The sequence below is a fragment of the Pygocentrus nattereri genome, chromosome 1 (assembly GCF_015220715.1).
Source record: "Pygocentrus nattereri isolate fPygNat1 chromosome 1, fPygNat1.pri, whole genome shotgun sequence".
Classification (NCBI taxonomy): Eukaryota; Metazoa; Chordata; class Actinopteri; order Characiformes; family Serrasalmidae; genus Pygocentrus; species Pygocentrus nattereri.
In genome coordinates this window covers 46,868,064-46,876,055 of record NC_051211.1, presented here as the reverse complement: position 1 = coordinate 46,876,055, position 7,992 = coordinate 46,868,064, and positions in this window count along the sequence as shown.

Here is a 7,992-nt window from a genome sequence, read left to right as displayed (position 1 = left end):
AAGGGCTGGTTGGTAAATTAACCTCATGATGAGTTCACATGGATACTGTGTGCTTGGATACAAAAAGCTTGCAAACAAAAGGCACACTGTGAAGCTGGGATTAAGCTTCGCTTATTTACCGGTTCATCGATGTTAATTACCAGCTCAACTCTTAGTTAACTCGGACATGCAGAGCACTGTTTGCATACCCCACATTCAGACTTATCAATAACTCAAATAAGCTCCCGAAGGAGGACAATGTATTGACCTACATGAGTCTTCACAGCTGCATAGATCTTTATTACAGTGTAGGGTCGGAAGCACATGCTACAACTACATTGCCTAGTTATTCATCACTGCTGTCGGAGCTAAACCTGGTATCTCCATTTTTCAGTTTTTGACATGCATTGAAAACGTATGTAGCCCTTTACATTGTGTGTAAATTTCATGATGAGTAGACCAAAATAACTTGGAAAGAACGTCTGGTTTCATTGAGTTACATTAAAAGTAAAGTATGTTTTTCACTTCTCCTGTAAAGTTAGCTTTTTGTAGATATTTGGTTTTGTTCCGACAACAGCGTCATGTGTGTGTATATGTATGTCGTTTTTAAGTTTCAGTTATCATAATTTGAACATGCCTGTTGACCTTTACATTGTGTTTAATTTTCATGATGAATGGTCCAAAATGACAAAAAATCTGGTTCCATTGACTTACATTAAAAGTAAAGTAGGTTTTCTCCTGCTCCTGTAAAGTTACCATTTTGGAGATACAAGGTTTTGTTCCGACAACAGCAATGTATGTGCATATATATGTGTGTGTGTGTGTGTGTGTGTGTGTGTGTGTGTGTGTATACATATGTATATACATACCCGTACTCATGATTCTCAGAGAGTGTGAGTACAGGAGATTTTAACACTACTGGCAGGTCTGTCTCTAACTGCTAGATAACGAGGCCATATGTTAGCGGGCTTGTGTTAAATATAAAGTGACTTTATCATACAGTCCTTGTATGATATGGATCATGTAGCTTACTTGATTTAGAAGTAATGTATCATAAAACCTGTGGAGGCTGTGCTCGCAATGTTAGTGACTATAATAAGAAGGAGCTAGACTGTTGTGTGATTTCAGTCAAGCAAAAAGAGACGCCTACAGTAGGCGTCTAGTGTGTAGAAGTCACCTGATAAATGTAATTAAAGCTGTTTATCTGGACAGTAAGTGTTTATTTCCTTGGAAAAACATTAGCAGAATGAAAACAAACAAACATTAATACAATACTTCATGAAGTTAAGTGTGTCTGTGTGTTAACCACATCCAGACTTCGAGACCCTGAGACATCTGTATTTGTAGCTACAGTCCAGTATCTGATTTGGCACGTAAATCCATTATTAATTAAAGGGAACATTGGCTATTAAACCTTGTACGCCTTAATAGTACACACGTCCAATACTACTAAAATCTGATTGAATTGAAATGTTTTGTTTGTTATAAAAATCATAACACATAAGCAGACATTCTCTACTAGGAGGTCACATTATGATGTGCCATATGCTTGCACTGGACTGTGTCCTACAGAAAATAAGACGTTTTTCTCTGTCACCCTCTATCTAAAGTTGGAAAGGATGAGTGACATGCTCGATTTCAGCTTCAGCTTACTGTTTCTTGCTCAGTGTAAAAGAGAAAGCAACCATTTGGTGATGCAACAAAAATGGTAACATAGAAGTAGAAAGAATTTTGTCTATTTTTCATAATAAGTATTTTGTGTAGTGTGTATAATATATTTCAGCAGCATGTGGGACATGTATACCATACTGAGCTAGGGTTAGAGTTACCTAGTAGTCCAAACGATGGCTGGGAGCATCAGGGAGAAAAAAATCACAGTCCTTCTCATGTAAGAAGATATCAGTATTTAATTTATTTTTAAATATTTGAGTGAAAGAGAAATGCCAACATTCAGTTTGCTGCCATTTTGTGGCCCAAGTCTAATTGCCAAAACAAGACCACAGTTCCTGGTCTAAGCATCATTAAGACAAAGCAAGCAATTGAATTACAAGACAAATATATTTAAATGCATACAAAAATGATTTGTAAATTGTGGAAAATGGGAATAGATGAAGTATTGAAGAGCTTTTTTTTTTTAACTTACAATGGTGATGTTTGGAATATTGTGGGTTATTTTGAATGGCACAGTGAAGACTTGTGATTCACAAATTATTAGCACAAAATGCATTTGTATTTGTTTCAACTTTAAATATTGCCTTCAAAAAATGAGTATTAAAGGGGAAGGATTCACTCGTTTTAACGTTTCTGCATAATTCAGTTACTGAGTTATAAAGTCATTCAGATTGACTTGATAGAAAACTGGCAGACTTGGATTTCTTTACAGTGGTGGTGATTTGAACCAGGGCTCACAGTGTCTACAACACAAATAAAGCCATTTTATTTGCTATCCAGGATGACCAATGAACCTACGTGCGTTTTTATATGTAATGTTGAGGGTAAAATAGTGGTACATCTGGAAAAAGGATAGTTTGGGTATTATTTGGCCTCACAACATCCTGTGTGTACCACTCTGACATGAAGGGATTTTAACGAGTACATTTTAGGCCAAAATCTTCCCAACACTATCATAAAATGTTTCAGGCATCAGGCAGTGTATTCATAGCTACGTCATTGTAATAACTTTCTTTGAGGGAGCTTTTAGAGGCATTAAACAATCCAGATGTTCAGGTTCCTATCACCACCACTGTTAACTGTTTTCATCTTAACCATTTAAGTAGTGCAGAAATATAGAAAATTTGGTGGATTTCCCCTTTGATATGCATACTGTCAGTATTGTACAGTGTTCTTACAATTGAAAACACATCTACTGCCCAGATAAACAGTTTTAAGCAGCTTGCTTGACTGAGCTAAAACAGTGCTGTATGTGCTCTGAGTGTCAATGGTCTGTGCAGGTGTTGATGGCTGTTGGCCTGTGTATGGACTGTGGGTCGTTGGCCTTTGTACTACAAGCTGTTATTGTCCTTGATGACTCGCACTGCTTCCATCATCATAATGATTTGCCATGCTATAGCGCTGGCTGAAGCTCTGCATGCTCACACATCTGTCAACAAGCCCCTCAGACGCAGAAGTGAGAGAATGGAACAGAAAGAGATACTGTATCCGCCTCTGTGGGACGCCTACGTTGAGAAAGACCTTGACTACTGCTCAGTTCTGACACATCACACCTGCACCATCCAAACTGTGTCCGCTCTTCAGGACGTCTGCGCTCGTTCTCACCGCTCACTTCCAGCAAATCACACCATAGACCGCTTTATTCATATCCTGTTGTCCTGTCTTGGATCTGTGCACTCTGCTTAGTCCTTGCACATGTATGTCTGTCTGCCACACATGCACAAGCACTTAAATGAGTTCAAACTCAGTGGCATCCAGCAGCAGCAGGGCTGTGGTACCGTTTCCTGGACTGGCTAAAATGGGTATGATGAGCACGCCCAGGATATGATGTTATAATGCAATCTACAGAATCTCAGCGACTGAAATAGCAAAGCGATGGGAAACGCACTCACTCTCCCATCTCCTTCATCTTTCTCGATTTGTGTTTGGAGAATGAGGGGAAGGCTATTTAGGAAGCAGAGAGGAGAGGGAAAGAGGCTAATGCTTCTCTGTCATCACTCAGACTGTCCTGCACCAAACACGAATTCCGCTCAGAGCAGAAAATAACTCATTTCCATTTTTAGTCCTACAGTCAAAAACAAAGAGCCCATTTCCTTTTCCAAAGCAGCAGCCACCGTCCTAACTGGATTTTTTATAACATTACTCCTCTTTACGCACTGTCTCTAGTTACCTGTGGTCTAACAGCTAGAGTGTACACTGAGAAAAGTATTTGCCTCCTCATTTAGTCTGTTTTTGCATATTTGCCCACTTAATTGTTTCAGATTTTCAAGCAAAATATTATATAATACAAAAAAGAACCACAGTAAACACAAAATGCAGTGTTTAAATGGTTCAATCTACCAATTAACCACATTTAGTGGATAAGTGAGATCAATTAAACTAGATATCTATATAGAAAATATATCTGGACAGGTTTACAAGCTCTAAGACTCCAAATGGCAAAAAAAATTAGAATAGCAGTGAAAATTTCCACAAGTGGCCAGTCCATCAAATTTCTTCCAAGAGCACAGAGACGTCTCATCCAGGAAATCACAAAAGAACCCAGATGATTATTTAAGGAACTTGCTGGCCTCAGACAAGGTCAGTGTTCATTAGGGGTATATACACATTTTAGAGCAACATACACTGTTAAAAATAAAGATTCTGTGCTGGTACATTTTTCATTCATCAAGGTACAAACAATGTAAATGTGCCCTCAAAGGTACAACGGTGGTTTTTGGGTCCAGCTGTGTTCGGTAAATAAGCTTGTCCCAGGTGAAAAGCAAATATTTTAAATATTAAAATAATCTACTTTTTTAAAACAGCAATATAAAGCCTGGAGTTAAGGCAGAGTGTGTGGAGAAAATACATTGCAGCAGATTATGGTATAATTATGTTCCTTGACTAAAGGCGCTGAGTGTACCTGTGAGGGTTCCACCCCAGTGACAGTTTCATATCTTTATTTCTGAGAGTGTATGCTGCCATCTACACGGCATCCCTTCAGCAAGGCAATGGCAACCATGTTCTGCATATGTTACAGCATGAACAGCATGGCTTCACAGTAGGAGAGGTGCTAGACTGGCCTGCTTGCATTGAAGACGTGGGTATTATGAAGTGCAGTATAGGATATGAATATGAATATGAATACTGGACACTGTTAAAAGGAATGGTGCTGTAACACAGTTTATATTCACATTTTTCCTATTATCCCAACTTTCTTGGGATTGGGCTAATAATGAAAGAAAATACAAATAAACAAAAACAAGACAGAGTTTTTAATCCATTAACTGCCCTCATAAACTTTCACATTTATGTCATAGCTATAGCAGCCTGTTGCCTAGCTGTACATGTCAAGAGGTCATTTAGCATCTCATGCACAGCATGTCATAGTGGACAATTAGATCTATGGGCAAAACACAGCTATCCTGAGGTCAGTTATGTTGAGTCTGTGGAGGTTCTTTAAAAAGTTCTTACACAAATTATTTACAAAACTGGTTTTAAAGACCTATCCATTGAAAGGTTTTTAGGCCAGCGGTTCTCAAACTAATGCTCAGGGACCCCCATATAGGCTATATTTTTGCTCTATACTTATATGAGTTGGGATCAAGCAAAAATGCGGTCCGTTTGAGGGTCCCTGAGGACCACTCTGAGAACTACTGCATTAGGAATGCCAAAGTGTCCTTTTATCACATCGCTCCAAAGAGCCCAATTGATATCTTCAGTGTAGCTTCAGTACAAAACTTAAGAAGCAAACCTCAGACATCAAACACGTCTAATCTGATCAAATACAATTGGGATAAGACTGTGAAAACTGTGTAAATTAGAGTTTTGTTCATGATATTAATTAAAACTTTTAAAAACAGTGCCTGAGTTGACATTTTGTGGTCATTGCCCTGTGTGGTCTGATTGGTTGGCTCTGTGCAGCGCTGTGGGGGAGCTGGACGGAGCGAGAGAGACTGCGGCCAGTCAAGCTTCCGGCTGAAGGAACCAGAGGAGGAGGAAGTCTAGAGGAGCCGTGTAACTTCTTATCAGGCATCAGGACTTTAAAAAGGCACCGTATGGGAATGAGAGGGAAAAGGAGGGAAGTTGGAAGGAAGGAGAGGTGCGATTTATCTTTTCCATCAATGACCCATCATCAGTGAGGCCAAACAGGATGCAGGGATGTTAGGCAAAGGCTATTTACAAATCCCCTCACACATACACACCGATTGTGCACACCCCGCCGGTCCCTACAGAGCTATGACGAATTCCATCTGAAAGCAATCACCCTTCCAGTGTGTGAACAGCAAAATCACCATGTAAACACACCCCTCGGAAACCAGAATAACACAATTTACTATAATCTTGCCATCTTCTCTAAGGTGGATTAGGTACAAACCTTTCTTTTCATTTAAATGAGAATGTACAGTATAAGTATGCAATTGTATGCAAAAGTTTGGGCAACCTCTGCAGAAACTATTTTTAAAAATTTAAATGTTAATTTGCAGTTACTTTATACTTGATTGACTTAAAAGAAAAAAAACAAGACACTAAGTCAGTATTAACACCCCCTTTGGTTGGTCTCCTGCCAAGCCAGCTATGAGTCTTTCTGTTCTTGTTTCAGTGAATTTTCACCCACTCTTCTCAAAACACTTCTAGTTCTGTATTATTCACAGGCTGTCTTACATGCACAGCATGTCAAAGGTTTACCCACAAATTTTCAATGACGTTCGAGTCAGGGGCCTGTGAGGAACATGTCTAAAGCTTCAGCTTGAAGTAGTTCAGGGTGGATTTTAAAGTACATGTTGGATTCTTGTCCTGTTTTAGAGGCCAGCCTCCTTGCAGCTTTATTTTCTTGACTGGCTTTCATATTTATTTGCAGAATTTGCTGATACTTAGAGGAATCCCTTTCCCTTTTACCTGTGCATTGTTTCTTGTGCCACTGGCTGCCCTACACAACCCTAAAGTATAACAGACTCACCACCATGCTTTACAGGCAACAAGATGCTCTTTTCATCAAATGCTGCACCTTTTTTTCTCCAAACATACTTTGATTGTTGCCAGTGAGTTCCGTTTTTACGTCATCAGTCCACTGCGTTTGTTTCCAGAATGTCTCTGGGTCATCTAGATGTTTTGCAAACTTCAGATGTGGATTTTTGTTTTGAGATTGCTTTTGAAGGTTTCCTTTTGATGACTCTTTCATTGTGATTTTGTTTGTGCAAGCAACACTGCACAGTAGAAGAGTGCACTGCGACTCCTATGTCAGCTAAACCATTTTGCAGAAAATATAAAGTAACTGTGCAACAACACCTGCAGAAAATATCTTTTTAGTAGTCTGCAGCAGAGCAGCTTACTGTCACTACATATATATATATGCATACTTTAGCCAGGGATGCCCAGACTTTTCCATACAACCTTTCCATATGGCACAGTTGCAGTTTACTGATGAATCATTATAATGTCAATGGTCTACTTAACACTTGAGCACGATTTCTCAGCCTGTTTATTTTCCACACTCAGGTTTGATCCGGTTTCCTCTTGTTGATGGACAGCAGAACCCTATCTTGTGCACTTTTTGAAAGAATAATCATAATAATCACTATGATTGCACTGCACTGTGGACAAACATCATCCTGTTTCAAATCTAAATATTTTTCGTGTCAGAGTTTCCCAGTCATATAGCTATTGTTTGTGTAGAAAGCAGATATGGATTGTTTGCAGAACACTAGTCAAATTATTTCCATGTTTCATTCTGCCCTTTTATTACACTGCAGCACTGGCAAAATGCCCACAAATAAAAATATATCACATTGTTCAATAAAGTTATACTAATTTATACCCTGCTGAATTCAAGCTTAGGAGAAAAGTGTTATTAATCAGTAGCAGGCTGAACGGGCTCTGGTAATCATTACTGAGCTTTTCAATAATTTGTTGGATTTTACTGATTCCTCGTTTTTTTAAGATGGAGGGCTGGTTGAAAAGAGAAAATCAAGAAGTGAAATGTTCATAAATGCTTTCTGGATTCAAATATAACAACTGCGCTGTATGTCAAAATGTTGGAAACATCTGCTCTTTCAATGTATCTTCTGAAATCAAAAGTATTAACAGGGAGTTTTTCCCCTTTGCTGCAAGAGCCACCTCTACTCTTCTGGAAAGGATTTTCATTAGATGTTGGAACATTGCTGTGAGGATATGATTGCATTCAGCCATGAGAACATTAGTGAGATCACATACTGCTGATGTTGAATGATTAGTTCTGGGTCACAAATGCCTCTCCAACTCATTCCAAAAGTATTGGAGGGAGCTCAATCATTCCAGAGAACACAGTTCCCCAATGCTTGGAGGCCTTAGGCTCATGTGTGGCTGCTCCAGAGTGTCACATTC